The following is a 17,485-nucleotide window of genomic DNA, read 5'->3' as shown; positions in this document are numbered from 1 at the left end:
GGAAAATGTTCAAAACACGCATGTTCAAAACAGGAAAATTCTCACTTCCATGGTGTCACTTTTCAGATTGTTCTCCTGGCCCATGTAGTTTTATTGTTTTTGCTTTAGTCATTATGACAAAAATACTTGCAGAGACTATGGGAATTATAGTAGATACTCCAGTAGGAGAGATTTTAGAAATTCCAAAATTAAGTGTTAATTTTGGCTAGGTTAAATCCGTTTTCTTGAAGTGTGGTTTTGCTTCTGTAAAAAGTGTATTATGGAGTTCCCATTTTTCATTTACTTCCATGCCAAATATGTATGCAATGTTGTTATAGCTGTGTTGGTCACAGGATATTAGAGAGGCAAGGTGGCTCTCAAATATCCACCTTGCCTCTCTAATACCAAATATGTTTTTTTACAAGTAAAAAAGATATATTTTTTTCTAACTCTCAGCCTTGCAAAATGAACCTGAAAATCAAGATTGGTTATTTTCTTCTCAGGCAACATCACCAGTAAGAAAATTATCTCATCAATGGTGCTTGTGGAACCTCATTGCCTGCAAGAAGACAAGGAGATCCCCTTAGTATAACTTGTTAGCACTAGAATTGGAACTTAGAAAACAATTGTGCTGATGATTTGTAAGAAGGAATATAGTCCATTCTCTCCCAGATGATTCCATAGCTCACTCACTCTTAGCTGTGTTGACTTTGCAGGTAAAACACAGGAAACAAAGTACTAAGAAGTTGTTAGTCATTGAAGGCAAGAGATACAATTCTGTGTGCACATGGAGCAGATGTAAAACCTAACAAGATGCGCCTTTTTCACATAGCGACTTTTCAGACTACAGTGAGATTCCAAAAATGCAGATAACTTGATACTAGCTGTACCCGTAAATGGGATCTTGGGAAGTTTGTTACAGTTAACCCCTCACTTGTCAAGGGAGTGATAGTCCTAATCAAAACCAGGGCAAATGTCCTCAGAGTTTCACTGAATACTAGATTGTGACTGTAAAGCCACAGCCACTCAGTAGGAGAGGCAGGGATGTGCATTGCCCTAGCATGAGGCATTATAGACTTTGTTGAGTACCCACGGGAGGGTGACCCCTCCTACTATCTTGGAAAGGTTTCATCATGTGTACTCCTTATGCCTGCTCAGCTGTTTTAACACTGCCTATTGTTCTCTCCACTCCTTTTTCCACTACATCTGGAGAGACTAGAACTGCTCAAGTGGTTCATAGGGCTTATGCTGGCCCTCTGCACTTGGGTAAATTTTTTCATTCATTGTACGAGGGGTGGTTAGCAGATTTCCTGTGCTCTCTTCCCCTCAGTTTCACACCCATGCATAGCTAGTTACAATCTAATTGTAGATTATGCTTTTTTAGTAGTATATGATCTAGAACTAACTTTAATTAAGTCACTGATGTTGCCTTCTGTTCTCAAAATTTCAGTGTGTGATTTACCTTGACTTGAACATGTTTCAGGTATATTAGCAACCAGTAACGTCTCAGTTTAAATAACAGCATAATGATAATGATTTCAGTTAATGGAAAGCAATAGCTTGAAGAACAATTAAGTTTATCTGCAATTGATGTGAAGAAAAATAGTTGCAGTGTAATTTACTTTTATTCATAATATCCTCCTTCAAACCATTCTGTGTAGTTTAGCAACTAACCTCATTAACTGTATAATTTAATTATAGTTGAGCCTCTGCACCATTAGAAATAATGCCATGTTGATGATTAGAGATAATACCATATAATACGCCCATATTTTCTTGGGTTTATAATTTAGCTATAAAAGTTTGTTTGAAATTTAGCTCATCCAGGAATGTAGTTATAAGAGAAAGTAAATAAAAAAATGTTTTGCTTAAGATTGTTTATATGGTTGCTTAATATCAAAATTAACAAACATTTATATACTCTTTATACTCACTGTTTCCTGATAGGAAGGCTAACAACAATACATATCTAAATTAGAAGAGAGAGTGGTCCCGCTCCTGGTTCTGCTACAGAACAGTTAACAAATGCAATAGAAACTAAGCAGCAAAATTGTTGGGCAGAGCAGCAAGGGCTTGATAGCTGTTTATTTTTTAAGCTGTCCTGTCCTTGGAATGGTCTTCATTGTGCCTGCTCCCACAGAAGTCGAGCCCTAGATGCCTATCATCTGTGTCCTGGTTAAATTAAGGAGAAAAGTGGAAAATTGGCTGAAGGACATAAGAGAACTCCTGTTAATGACCTTAATTACAAAAGTGTTATCAGGAGTCACGAAGCAGTCTTCTCAAGCGAGAACAATAAATATCTGAAACACTTCAATAATGCTGCTGTGTTGTACAGCCTACACAAAGTCTAGTCAGTACCATTACGTGAGGTGGAGAGAGCACAAGATGACTATGCTGCAGACAGTGGCGGGCCCATTTGCTATTCCTGAGTCCCCTGCCCAGAGTGTGGAGTCTCCTCCCTCCTTGTGCCCCTGCAGGTGTAATCACCACATAGTGGGCAGGAAGGAGGTGAATGTGCAGGGAAAGTGAAAGCTGTATCTGTGAAGGGACAAGCTTCTCTGCATGTTGGGGAGTGTAAGCCAGTTGTACTGGGGTATGTCCCCCTCAGGTGCGGCAGGGAGCCAGGGCTGCTCTTTACCCGTACAGCAGTCTATGACGTCGGACCACCTTGACAGGGTCGCGGGACGAGAGAGTCCGATAACGGGCAAGCCCGGAGCACAGCATCTAAGCCCGGCCTGTAGGCAGGGCGAACAGCAAACAGTTCAGGTTCAGCTCCTAGTGTCGGGCTGAGCAGACACTGTCTATGAGCCCTGGCCCTTGGGCAGGGCAGAGCAGCAAACAGTTCAGGTTCAGCTCCTAGTGTCAGGGGCTGAGCAGATGCTGTCTATGAGCCCTGGCCCTTGGGGAGGGCGAGGCAGCAAACAGTTCAGGCTCAGCTCCTAGTGTCAGGGGCTGAGCAGACACAGTCCCCCTAAATGAAGAAGGCCTCCTCAGGCCAGAGAGAGAGGGGAAATCTGCCACCCTTGGACGGGGGGATGGCAGGGGACCCAGGCCTCCCACTCTACTGTGTCCCGCCCGGGCCCTAGCAGCGAGGGTTCACTGCAGTCAGTGGGGATCAGGCCACAACACACTTGACATGGTCACAGTCCCCTGAAGCCCAGACTGGGGTCGGACTACACGGAAGCTACTTTCCAGTTTCCCCCATCTCCGAGTACCTGTTCTCCGCTGGCGTAGTTCGGTGGGTCCCAGGCCATGGGTTCTTCGGGATACTGGGAGGCAGGATACTCTCGCAGCTCCTCGGGATGGCGAGCGCAGGGCAGGTCAGGTTGGGGTTCCTCCGGATAGTGGGCCCCCGGCAGGTTTGGCTCGGGGTCCTCTGGATACCGGGCCTGAGGCAGGTCCGGCCAGCGCTCCTCTGGGTAGTGTGCACGGGGCAGGCTGGGCCCAGCGGGAGCTCGGGCCTCAGCGTCTGTCCTCTTTGGCGGCCGGCCTTCAACTGAGCTCTGGGGCCGGGCTTTTATACTTCCTGTCCCGCCCCTTGACTTCCGGGGGGCGGGGACAGGCGGCAGTGGCTCCGCCCACTGAGGCTCCTGCTCTGGCTCATCCCCCTCAGGTGCGGCAGGGAGCCAGGGCTGCTCTTTACAGGGAGCTACAGGAACATTGTGCCTCTCTGAATCACAATTGCTCCCCAAATTCCCACTTTGGCACAACCCTTTACTGAGAGTTGTCCCTCTTAGGCACTATTGATTCCTACATTTTAGTGACGCTGTTGTGAACCCACTTATCCCTCTTGCCCCAAAAGGATGATGAAGAATATTATTGTCACTGAGGCTATTGAGATACAAAATGCAAAATACCATTTAATAATTTGATGGAGAATAAATATGTGGAATAGCTGATCTAACTGGAGCTGTTGTTGATTGAAAATGAAGAATTTTAAAATGTCCATGTTTCATTATCATTGCTGCTGGAGAGACTCTAACATTTTGCCAATTAATTACAGTGCAGGAATAAAAGTTTGCTTGTTTGTTCCAGTTGAATAACTGATCAGATACTTATATATTGGGGCAGATTATGAAGAGTTCTGAATGGAAGCAGTGACTTGAGGAATCCTCTTCTAATGTTATTTTCACCATTGTTTAGCATCAGTCTGTTCAGGAATACTGTACAAGTTCCTATTAGATGCGGCAGGTATCATTTCTGAGAAAGAAGTGGCTCAGGACTATTTAGAAAAGCTGGACGAGCACAAGTCCATAGGGCTTAGATGTACTTCATCCGAAAGGTGCTAAAGGAGTTGGCTGATGTGATTGCAGAGCCATTGGCCATTATCTTTGAAAACTCATGGCGATCAGGGGAGGTCCCGGATCACTGGCAAAAGGCTAATGTAGTGCCCATCTTTTAAAAAGTGAAGAAGGAGAATCCGGGAACTACAGGCCAGTCAGCCTGACCTCAGTCCCTGGAAAAATCATGAAGCAAGTCCTCAAGGAATCAATTTTGAAGCACTTAGAGGAGAGGAAAGTGATCAGGAACAATCAGCATGGATTCACCAAGGTCAAGTCATGCCTGACTAACCTAATTGCCTTCTATGATGAGATAACTGGCTCTGTGGATGAGGAGAAAGCAGTGGGCATGTTATTCCTTGACTTTAGCAAAGCTTTTGATACTGTCTCCCACAGTATTCTTGCCAACAAGTTAAAGAAGTATGGGCTGGATGAATGGACTATAAGGTGGATAGAAAGCTGGCTAGATCACTGGGCTCAACGTTTACTGATCAATGGCTCCATGTCTAGTTGGCAGCCAGTACCAAACAGAGTGTCCCAAGGGTCGGCCCTGGGGCTGGTTTTGTTCAATATCTTCACTATTAATCTGAAACATGGTGTGGATTGCACCCTCAGCAAGTTTGCAGATGACACTGAACTTGGAGGAGTGGTAGATACATTAGAGGGTAGGGATAGGCAACAGAAGGACCTAGACAAATTAGAGGATTGGGCCAAAAGAAATCTGATGAGATTCAACAAGGACAAGTGCACAGTCCTGCACTTAGGACGGAAGAATCCCATGCACTGCTATAGACTAGGGACAGACTGGCTAGGCAGCAGTTCTGCAGAAAAGGACCTTGGGGTTACAGTGGACGAGAAGCTGGGTATGAGTCAACAGTGTGCCTTTGTTGCCAAGAAGGTGAACAGCATTTGGGGTTGTATAAGTAGGAGCATTGCCATCAGGTCAAGGGACATGATCTTTCCCCTCTGTTCGGCAATGAGGAGGCCTCATCTGGAGTGCTGTGTCCAATTTTGGGCCCCATACCACAGGAAGGATGTGGAAAAATTGGAAAGAGTCCAGAAGAGGGCAACAAAAATGATTAGGGGGCTGGAGCACATGACACATGAGGAGAGGCTGAGGGAACTGGGATTGTTTAGTCTGCAGAAGAGAAAAATGAGGGAGGATTTGATAGCTGCATTCAACTACCTGAAAGGCGTTCCACAGAGGATGGATCTAGGCTGTTCTCAGTGTAGCAGATGACAGAACAAGGAGTAATGGTCTCAAGTTGCAGTGGGGGAGGTTTAGATTGGATATTAGGAAAAATGTTTTCAGGAAAATGTTGGTGAAGCAGTGGAATGGGTTATCTAGGTAGGTGATGAAACCTCCTTCCTTAGAGGTTTTTAAAGTCAGGCTTGACAACCCTGGCTGGGATGATTTAGCTGGGGATTGGTCCTGCTTTGAGCAGGGGGTTGGACTAGATGACCTCCTGATATTCTATGATTTTCATCCTGCTCCTAACACAGTACACAAATTTAGTCCAATATAGGGAGTATTTATTTATTTATTTATTTATTTTATTTATTAAATAACAAATATAAACCTTCAGCCAGTTTGAGTATATTTATGTTTGCTTCTGTTCCTAGGGTTGCTCCTGGCAGCACCCCTTTGTCTGTGCCCTTTGTTCCCTCTATCCCTTGAAGTGATATTCAAGCTATTTTGTATCATGGATTAAAGGTGATAGGACCCACTTGTTCTGACTGCTAGAATGAGACAGGGGAACAGCAGCTTTACATTATGCAAGGTCTCATAACCTAGCATAGTTTGCTAATATATGGTGACTTTTGTAGTCACTACCACTTCAAGGGATTTGTAGAAGCTGACCGCATAGAGGCAAAGGCTGGAAACTTTCTTCCTATGGAGAAGAGAAGAAGTTACGATGCCTTCGGGGATTCTGGGAAGAGCACACTGAGAAGTTACGCTCAGCTTATTTTTGGAGATGCAGCATATGTAAAAATGTGCTGGACCCACTCCTAACCTGGCAAGCCCGCTTTAAAGTGTTACAAGTGCTTGAAGGTACTTAACATGCTCCCATTCTTTTTACATTATGCACAAACTGAACAAGCAGCAAGATTGTGACTTTCTCTTGTGCACATATACAAAGGTCTTCCCCTACCCCACCCATTTGCACACATATGGAGCAGCAACCCAAATGCAGTGGAGTATACACAACTTATGATATGAACAAATCTTTTAATTTGTTTGTTTATTTCATAAGTTATTGAGTGTTTACAGACAGTATTATAGATATGTGGGCACTATGAATCTGTGTGAGACTTAAAATTTTCCTGGAGGATTCCTTTTATGCTGAGCATGTGTGCGCACGTGCATGTGTGCGTGCATGAATGTATATAGGCATTGTGGTTAGTTAAGAGGTTTGAATATTTTAAAAAGCAGCCTGAGTTTCTTACTCCTTGACTTCATAAGAGACATGCAGGGCATATTCTAACATTGTATGTCAAGGCCTTGTGCTATTGGTTTGTATTAGAAGGGAGGTATTTCTGTAATTTGAAGGCAGTGAAACCAGAGCGAGAGTTCATTTTTCATACATTTTAATGTAATCATTTCCATTTAAAAATATTACTGCAAGTAAATGTGGGTCATCAAACCATATACATGTACCATTTATAGGTATGTAATTTTAAAAGTGGATTTTTAATAGAAACTTTCTTTATGAGACAATGGTAAAGCGCAAGACTTCTAAAAATATATGCCTGGACAAATTGTGTGCATGAAATCCTTTGCACCAGTTTAGGGCACTTGGACACATAAGGACATGACTGTAACTATAGATTATGTTGACATCCAAGTGGTAGTAAAGGGACCTGGAAATAATTGCTATGGAAATGAAGATGAGTTTGCAAATTTAACCCACAGTAAAGGGCATCTGACAGGAATACCTGTGGGATTTCTCCTCCTTTTATAAAGGTAGATTATGAGGCCCAAACACCTCAACAGCATCTCTGCAGTGTAAGAATGGTAGATATGTTTTCTCACTAATATTGTAGAATACCTTCTTTATTTTTTGCCAGTAATACACCTAAGCTTTAGAGAGGTGATTTGTTGAATGCGAAATGGTCTGGATATCTAGATTTCTCATGATGGTGTGTTCCTGAGGATGGACTGATGTAAACAATAGTAAGAGTGATGATTTCCCATGGGCAAAAGTGTTGAGCTTCAGGGCATTTTCAAAGCAGATAAATTCTGGTTCATCTGTGCTGCTCAATTTGTCCATATGGTGGATACCCTTTATATGTAATCCATTCAGGAAACGCTTACATATGATTTATTAATTTGAATTCATTTTATTCTGGTTTAAAATTCTATGTATAAACTAATTTAAATTAAGCAGGTTGAATTATATATTATTTGTTGTTTAGCTTACTTATTATTTTCACAAAACTAGTCTTTTAAGACCCAAAGAATATAAGATTATGGCTCTTTTCAAACCCATTACATCCCAGTATCCGATTAAAGGGACTGACACTTAGCACTGGCATTTGAACAGAGACATTTGTTGATACCACTGTCTCCTTTTCCTTGACCTCAACCCTCATTTCCCTAAAATGCATTGTTAGTGTTATTTTTGTGTTCAGATATTTTATCCATTTGTTTGTGATTAAATTACCATTTTTGGCCTTCTTTTTTTCTTTCCTCACATCTCCATGCCCCACATACAGCTTTCAAAAAGGAGAGTGATATGGAGAGGTTATGTTCTGCTCACCACTCCTCTTCTTCCATTGCTTCTTCATCTCACTGGTCACCATCTTTGCTGTGCCCCAGCAGCCACTCCTGCTGTCAGTGTCTACTGAGGATTCTGATCATGCTCTACCTCTTCATCTTTGTTTGTTCATATGTTGTGTTTCTTTCCATCAATTCAGCAGCCAAGTCCATGAAAAATGTAAACTCACAGAGTCACTCACATGAGTCTGAGCCTTTCCAGTCCACTCCTTCCTCTGCGCTGTGTAAGTTGAGAGATACCATCAGTTGAGATGGTCCCCCATCTCACAGTCAGACAAAAGACCTTTCCAATCTGGCCTAGACTGATCATTATTTTTGTTGTTGTTTAAAATAGTATGGTTTGGGTGGGTTTTGCATTTGTTTTGTTCTTTAGTTAAAGCAGCATCATTTACTATAGTAAATAGCTATTCATATTTCTGGGGGAAAAAAGTCACCTGTGTGGCAGATTAATGCTCCAAGGAAGTCATTCCTGAAATCTGTCTTGAAGGCCGGGTAAAATCCAATTCCACTGTGTAAAATGTCTGTGCTGAAGAGTAGAATGAAAAACCTTGTGTGATAAGTCTGACATAAGAAAAGCTGTCCTTATATGGAACAGAATTATTTCACATGAATTAGGGAGATGTTTCTGGTGACATGGATGGAATGATCAATCTTGAGGTCTTTGCATATACTCTGTACAGCTCCTCTCTTTAAAGCAGTACAAATCAACTTGAACAGCATAGGGCAGGATGGAACAGCATCCAGGCAATAACCCACCAAATTAATTATTTGTTCTGTTTATGAATGTCACTAAGGCACCTGCCTTGGCTCAGTTGTTAGAGGTGTGTTGAACTCCTAGGCTACAAGGGTGTTTGGTGAGGGAATCTCTGTCCCTCTTTCTCACTCATATGACAACTTCACTGGGTGTGCTGTGACACATTTATTTTTCATTATGGATAAATAGTTATAAAAATTTTCTGGACTATAGACAAACACTGCCTATGCATAACTGATATTCTAGAAATCAGAAACAGCACATGAGAAGCAACAATGTGACCAAAGGACAGGTCCTGCGTAGTGTGTAAGATTTCTTGCAAAAGGGGTACAAAGGAAAGTGAGATAATCCAGTGAAAAAATAACTCTTATTCTTTCTGTATCCATTCATTTTTCATCAAACCCCTATGAAAAATTTAAGTAGCACTCAAATGCAATATTCTATATTTTGGTTTTGTCATTCCAATAAAATAAGGAGTGATGGTTGACATAACCATATAGATGCTAGTTGTTGATTTTATGGGGTGCATGAACAACATGTTGTGTCTTCATCCTTTCTGAGTATCAAATAATTTGTGCTACTTGAAAGGTAGCTCCAAGAAGCAAGGCAGTTGTGTTTTATCCAGTTTTAAAACACTGTGCATACCTATGGAACAAAATAATATGATGACCCTACTGTGCATGGATCTGTATGTTTGCTGAGATTATATCTCACTTTCTTGGAGCTTTTGCACTTTTTTGCTGATCTAATCTAGAAACAGATATGGCACTGGTAAGTTAGTTAGAACACACCAGATCACATGTGTTGCCACTTGGTGTAACTTAATACATTTTTCCTATATAATGTGCAGAATACGTAGATGTGGGCATTTAATAGATAGATGGAAGAGAGAAGAATCAGTGTTGAAAGGAAAAGGCTCTAACTGATGGAGTTGCTGAGTTCAGCTGACCTGCAGCTGCATTGTTTTTCACATCATAGAAATAGCATTGGAGGGGAAAGAAAATGCAAAAGCAGGACAGAGAAAATATATCAACCAGGTGGGCTACAGAAAGGGTCACAGTGTACTGTGGACACCTGTCCATCACAAGATGCAGTAAAGTAAAGAACACCTCACATGACCAGATGTACTTTTGTTGTTGTTTTCAACAATGTATAGCCCACACGTAATATCACAGTCTTTGTAGGAAGTGGACTAGAAGTTTGGTTGCCTTGAAAGGGTATACTGTAGTGTGTAAGGATATAGTATTAACAATATCAACAAATCTGTACTACTTCTGTCCATTCCTCCTTTCCCCCCAGCAACACAAAACACACAAGCTCCCTAATCCCTTCTCCCCTTACAAAACACTTCTCACAGTACTTATATAAAATGACGGATATTTTCTTTAAGAAATGGCATAATGCTATTAAACCAGCCATCTGCTATATGCAAAATAATTTCATAATCATAGCCTGCTATGACTGATCTGATTGCTCACAACACAAAATGTCTTAATTTAAATCCCTATTTTGGCAGTGATTCTTGAAAAAATGGTTAATCACCATGGTAATCTATCAGATTGGTAGTTAGTCTCCAGTCCTGAGCTTTGTGTAAAGTATTATAAGTCTGTGGGGAACACATGCTGGTTCTACAGAGTTGCGTATTCAAGAGGTCCTGGTTTTATGTCTTGCATACTTCAAGATATATATACAGTGATTACCCTTAAGAACTTTCCAGAATTACAGTAGGCAAAATAGCTAAGTGTCTGCAATTATCTCAGTATCTGCAGCATTCATTTGTACTTTCTATACTTACTATAGGAAATACCTGGAATACTGCAGTTACTGAAGTAAAGTTAAGATGTCTAAAGCGTTTTCTAAGACAGTTGCAGATCTTTAAGGGTGACCATTGTGATGGGTTCAATCACAGAGACCCCTTTGGGACTATCACCTGACGTGCTGAAATTAACTCCAAGCCCATTTTCCCTGCCAGCTTGGGACTCCAGAACCCTGCCTTGTTGAGCCAGACATGCTAGCCTGCTGCAACACACATTGAGGTCTGGTCCACGCCCCCAAAGCTGCAGACTTTAACTAAAAAGTGTTCAGCAGGGAATGTGTCTCCAGCACCCAGACACCCAGCTCCCAATGGGATCCAAACCCCAAATAAGTCCGTTTTTACTCTGTATAAAGCTTATACAGGGTAAACTCATAAATTGTCCGCCCTCTATAACACTGATAGAGAGATATGCACAGCTGTTTGCCCTCCCCTCCCTGGTATTAACCACTTACTCTGTGTTTACTAATAAACAAAAGTGATTTTATTAACTACAAAAAGTAGTATTTAAGTGGTTTCAAATAATAACAGGCAGAACAAAGTAAAGCACCAAGCAAAATAAAGCAAAAACACACAAGCCTAAGCCTAAGCCTAATACATGAAGAAACTGAATACAGGTAAAATCTCATCCTCAGAGATGTTCCAATAAGCTGCTTTCACAGACTAGACTCCTTCCTAGTCCAGGCCCAATCCTTTCCCCTGGTACTGTCCCTGTTAGTTCCTGCAGACATCTTAATTGGAAACTAGGGGTTTTCTCATGACTGGCAGCCCCTTTTGTTCTGTTCTAACCCCTTTATTATCTTTGACACAAGGCAGGAATCTTCTAAAAGGAAAAGCACCAGGTTTAAGATGGCTTCCAGTATCGGGTGACATGTTCACATGTCCCGTGAGACCCCAGCCTCCCTTCTTCCAGGGCTGGCCTGCACATACACTGGACGGTTTGCAAGTAAACAGACAATTTATTGCCCTAGTCAATGTGAGGCATGAAGCTTCCAAACCACCATTAATGGCTCACACTCTGTATAATTACAATAGGACCTCAGAGTTATACTTCATGTTCCTACTTTCAGATACATGAATGATACATTCATACAAATAGGATGAACACACTCAGTAGGTTATAAGCTTTCTAATGATACCTTACAAGAGGCCTTTTGCATAAAGTGTATTCCAGTTACATTATATTCACACTCATAAGCATATTTCCATAAGACATTATGGAGTACAACGTCACAACCATTATACTATATAATCTGCCCTTCTCAAATGTGGCATAAAAAAAGTATAGACATAAAAGAGTATAATGTGGTGGTGATTAGGCTGGTATTCAGTTTACAGTGTATGTCGCATATGGTCATTTCCTAGCACCTGATCTTGAATTAAAATAAGGGCAGATCCAAACACATGTTCCACTTCAGTCTACACCAGTGAATTCATTTTTATAAATTTAAGGACCTGAGTTCACCTCTGCATTCGTACAGTTGTTTTGCAAATGTAACTCCATTTAAGTTACAACAGTGTCAAACTGAAGTACTGCAGCAGTGAATCAGGCTCTTTCCTTTGTATGGTAGATCATGTCATTGTTGATGTTTGGGTTGGGGTGGCATATCAACCATGCTTCAAAATATCTTTTCTTTCAAAAAAGTGACGAAAAGGCAGCACTACGAGCAATGTGAACTCATATGTTTCTGCTTGATTGATTTTAAGGTCTATAGTATGGATCACAAGGTTAAGATTAGCTAATATGAAGTGTGCAATGAACTGTGTCTCAGCATGTAAATTAAAACTACCTGTTTTAGTCGCCGTCACTCCCCACAGTAATTGCCAGGATACACAGCTTTTTTTATTGACAATAGGTATCATTTATCTGAAATGAACCTGAAATTTTCTTCTAAGGTTTATTTTAATTTAATTCAAATAATTTTAATTTAATAATTGGAGATATACCTATCTCCTAGAACTGGAAGGGACCTCGAAAGGTCATCGAGTTCAGCCCCCTGCCTTCACTAGCAGGACCAAGTACTGATTTTTTGCCCGAGATACCTAAGTGGCCCCCTCAAGGATTGAACTCACAACCCTGGGTTTAGCAGGCCAATGCTCAAACCACTGAGCTAAGATATTAAAGAAGACATAGTAGGCCCTACCCCTTCGGTGTGCTTTCTTTTCCATGCCTTTCAACGAGACAGACTTACCGGACAAAACTATTCCATCCCAATCCTTCCATGTGTCCCACATCATTATTGTGCCAGGCATCATGAACTGGAGATTAAAGGAGGGAACTGCAAATCAAGAGACTTTGATTTATTCCTGATATTGATTCACTCTATGACCTTGGGCAAACCATTTAATCTCTCTGTGCTTCCATTTCCTATCCTTTAAAATGGCAATAGTAATACTGTACATACCCATAATTGTTAAGCAATTGAGGTCTTCTGAGTAAAGAGGCTATGTAAATGCAAAGTATTCTCGTCATTTGGTAGACAGCATTGTTTTATATAAACAAGAACTTACGTTGTTGATTGGTGTGATCAGTTCATAATTCCATGCATTTTGTTCTGTTGTATGATTCCAAAATAAAAATAACATACTATTTTAAATATCATAATGTAATATAATTATAAAAAGTTATTTTTGCTGCTTACTCATGTACGAATTTAAAAGATGTTTTTAAAAGTCCTCCTCTTTTTCCTTTAAATATCAAGGAGACAGGAGGGAAGAGCAACAAGTTAAAACAATTTATCTTGTTTGGTCCTTTGAATTAATTCTGCAGACGTTAATGCATCACGTCTAGTCATTTCCACTACAGAAATGAACAAATAATTCCTTCAGGATTCAAAGTTATTCTTGATTTCTTCCTTCTAACTCCATTTATTAAAGTGGAGAACAGCACATAATACAGAAATTGTCACTTCTTAAAAATAATCTTTTCATTACTCGCTCTGATTTACATAATGTACCGCTGATTGCTTTTACTGATGTAATTTCCATATTTGCTTCTCATATCAGTTTGTATTATTCAACTACACTGTAGTTATAAAAAACATTAAACCTTGTGGGGGAAAATAGGTGGCATTATGATGGAATATGCTGATTTTAGAAACAAAGCTGTGATATTCTGTGTTCACTTTAGTCATATATTTTTTGTCCTGGTTTTACTTTTTGTTAAGCTATAGATATGACTCCTGCCTTCAGATACCCCATCAACAAGTGTACGTGAAGGGTAAAAGTGGCCTGCCAGTAGTGCCTCTTAGAACCATGTTAGTGTACTTCTCAGAATTTCTCACTTGCTATGTTCGTGGGGCAAACAAGCTCAGTCCTGTAGGTGCTCTGAAGAGGCAATCCTGCAGAGTTAGTATGATACTGTTATGCTCTATCTGTAGTAAAGGCTGCTCACAGACACAACAGTAGCTATTATGAATTAATTGGAGGCTTATGGAATGAAAAAATCCTACCCTCCATCTTATTTAGATGCAGAAAATACTGTGGCATCTAATCTTTTGATGCACTGTGGACTCGTAGAGTAATACAGTACACTGCTGAAAAACTAAAAAGCATGATGACCTTGCACAAGTTGCAGGAATTTGCACCACAAGATTTGCAGGAACATAACAAAAGCTTGCAAGTTATCACAGTGTAAACTTCTGGGGCAATACCTGGCCTCACTGAAGTCATTGGAAGTTTTACCATTGATTTCAATGTCGCCATGATTTCACTCCATAAACTGACAGTGATAATACAGTAGCTGGTAGGCTAGAACAGTGTAGTCTGGTGTCTGGACCAGCCCATGCTTACAGATAAGGATAATAGTGTGGGTTTCTTTGTAACCTGCAGTTTATATCTAATACAGGGACGGGCAAACTTTTTGGCCTGAGGACCACATCGGGTTTCGTAAATTGTATGGAGGGGCTGGTTAGGGGATGTGATCATGGCTCGGCCCCCACCTCCTATCTGCCCCCTCCCTGGGACTCCTGCCCCATCCAACCCCACCATCCATGACAACCCCTCTGGGACCCCTGCCCCATCCACACATACCCCCACTTCCTGTCCCCTGACTGCCCCCCGACCCCTGCTGCCCTATCCAACCCCTCCTCTCATTCGTGATGGCCCCCTGGGACCCTTGCTCCATCCAACCACCCCTTCTCCCTGCCCCTGACTGACCTCCACTGCCTCATCCAACCCCCCCGCCTTTCTGACTGCCCCTTAGGCCCCTACCCCCATTCATCTCCCAGTTCCCCCCCAACCACCATCCACACCCCCTAACAACCCTCCTGAATTCCCCTTCCCTCTATCCAACCCTCACTGCTCCCTGCCCCCTTACTGAGCTGCCCGGAGCACCAGTGGCTGGCGGCGCTACAGCCGGGCCACACTGCCACCGTGCAGCACAGAGCACCAGGTCAGGCCAGCCTGCAGCTGCGCTGCCCCAGGAGCTAACAGCCCCGCTGCCCAGAGCATTGCGCTGGCAGCGGAGCGAGCGATCTGAGGCTGCGGGGAAGGGGAGACAGCCAGGAAGGGGCTGGGGCTAGCCTCCTGGGCCAGGAGCTCGGGAGCTGGACAGGATGGTGCCACAGGCCAGATGTGGCCCGCGGGCCATAGTTTGCCCACCCCAATCTAATAGATAGGAAAGATGCTAGAAGAGTATGGTATGGTAAAACTTGATGGGATCTCATCTACAGTTACATACAAGACCAGGGTGGATGGATAGCATTATGAATGGTGGTGGGGTTGAAAAAAAAACAGAAAATGGAAAGGAAGGGTTGACCTGTGGCTAAAGCATAGCTCTGGAAATTGAGGATCTATTCTTGGCTTTGCTTGCACCACGCTTCAGTTTTCCCATCCGTAAAAATGGGGCGAATGGGGAAGATTAGATATTTTTATTATAACATACATTTCATTGTTGTTTTTAAAGCATTTTGAAATATTTAAAAGGAAGGTATAATAGAAGCAAAGAGTATTATCACTTATTCTGTTATGAAACTGACACCAAAGATACAGTTCAGAGTGAATTTAGAGAGAGTCATAAGGTGGAAGTACAATTTATATGAAAAATGTATACTGAGGCAAATCACATTAATGTCTCAGTTAGCACAAGATGCTTTGACATTATTACTGCATTTAAACATTATTTCTTGAAACAGTAAGCCAGGTTTGTGATTAATGTAACACCATAGGAAATCTTGGTGCAAACTTAGCGTTAACTCACTGTAGCTGCAATTCACCATTATATGTTTCTTTTTGAGATTATAGAGTGGTTGCCATTCAAAAAAAAAACAAAAACAGTTTCCACATAAGAGAAAGATTAACTGTGTGGTAACTGTTAGCAGATGGACTTTTCAAAAGTGACTACAGTAATGTGTACAAAGTGACATTCTATTTGCTAAATATGACAAATAACCTCTATCATATTATTATGTTAAACTAACAGAGGGAAAGTATTCATTGGATTGGATCTTGTATGTCATTATTTAATGGAAAAATGATTAGCTGGCATAAATTTTTCAGATATATTATGTCTACTATGAAATGATGCATTGGGTTTTCATTGGACAAGTAATAAGACTTGTAGATTTTTTTTTCTGGAGGGTGATGGGGAAGGTTGAGAAGAATCAGCAGTCTCAGAAACCAATCATCTCATAAGATGGTGAATCAGAGGGTATGTCTACACTACGGGATTATTCCGATTTCACATAAACCATTTTTTTAAAACAGATTGTATAAAGTTGAGTGCACGCGGCCACACTCAGCACATTATTCGGCGGTGTGCGTCCATGTACCGAGGCTTAGCGTTTCATGATTCCGGAGCGTTGCACTGTGATTATGCGTTGAGCTACCCATAGAGTTCCCGCAGTCTCCTGCCCCATTGAATTCTGGGTTGGAGATATCCGAATCGCATGATGGAGCAACAAAACAGTGTGCTGCAAGAGGGTGATTCCCATGTATAACGATGTGTCGTCACCAATGTCTCACTCCATGAAAGCCTTATTGCGAGCACAATAACATTCACGCACGCCTTTCCCTGCGATTGCCCTGGCACTGACGCCATAGCATTTGGAACACATTGGAAGCCTGTTTTACCTTTGTCAACTGTCACCCGTATGTGACTGGATCTGCTGACAGACTAATTAGCGGTACTCGCAGTGTAACAAGCAGCATTCATTTGCCTTGCATTGGTAGACAGAGCACCCGATCATAAACAGCCCTATTGCAACGGTTGTGGCTCTGCTTTGAAATCTGTTTCTATGTACTAGTACCAAGTCGCTTTTTGTTGACGTCTGTCTGCTAAATTGGTGATGACGGGTATCATGTCGTTCTTGAATGACTCATTTGCTGCTGTCATGGGTCGCTCCTGTGCCCATGAGCCGGATGACAAATGATAGCTCCTGACCGGTGGTGCGCATAACAAAAATGATGGATGCTCCCCAGGTCATTTCCCCTTCTTATTATGTTTTTGTTAAAAAATGGAGGTCACGTACCTCAGCCTAGAATAGAGTAAATGGCGAACGTGCTACTATGAACAACCAAGAGAGCCGGTCCCGCTCCTGTCAGAAGCCCCAGATACCCGCAGAAAAATATGAGCTCCCATGCCTATATCTACAGGGTCTCCCCGCGAACAATCCCATCCATTGCTTCCCCTCTTCCCACTATCCCTCTGGGTTGTGCCGTGGCATAGTGCTCTCCCCATTTTCGTGTGATGAAGTAATAAAGAAATGCAGCTCGGCCAAGAATAAGAAAACACTGGACTTTTTAGTGTGTGGGTTAAATGAGGGTCGGAGCAGCCTCCAGCTGCCTATGATAGTCCCCAGGCAGTACAGAATCTTCAGTTACGACATGAAAGGGGTGGAGGGAAGGAGCCCAGCCTCAGCTGCTATGATAGGAAGTTACCA

General features: G+C 42.0%; 1 protein-coding gene across 22 annotated transcripts in view; it reads left to right on the top strand.

Moving 5' to 3' along the window:
* The window catches only part of CAMK2D (calcium/calmodulin dependent protein kinase II delta), a 298,301-nt gene that overhangs the window by 249,077 nt on the left and 31,739 nt on the right, over positions 1-17,485 (top strand). The gene's annotated exons all lie outside the window — the stretch shown is intronic.

This window comes from Chelonoidis abingdonii, chromosome 5 (genome assembly GCF_003597395.2).
Source record: "Chelonoidis abingdonii isolate Lonesome George chromosome 5, CheloAbing_2.0, whole genome shotgun sequence".
NCBI lineage: Eukaryota > Metazoa > Chordata > Testudines > Testudinidae > Chelonoidis > Chelonoidis abingdonii.
Note: the sequence above shows the minus strand (reverse complement) of the source record. Positions and strands in the feature narration are given on the sequence as shown.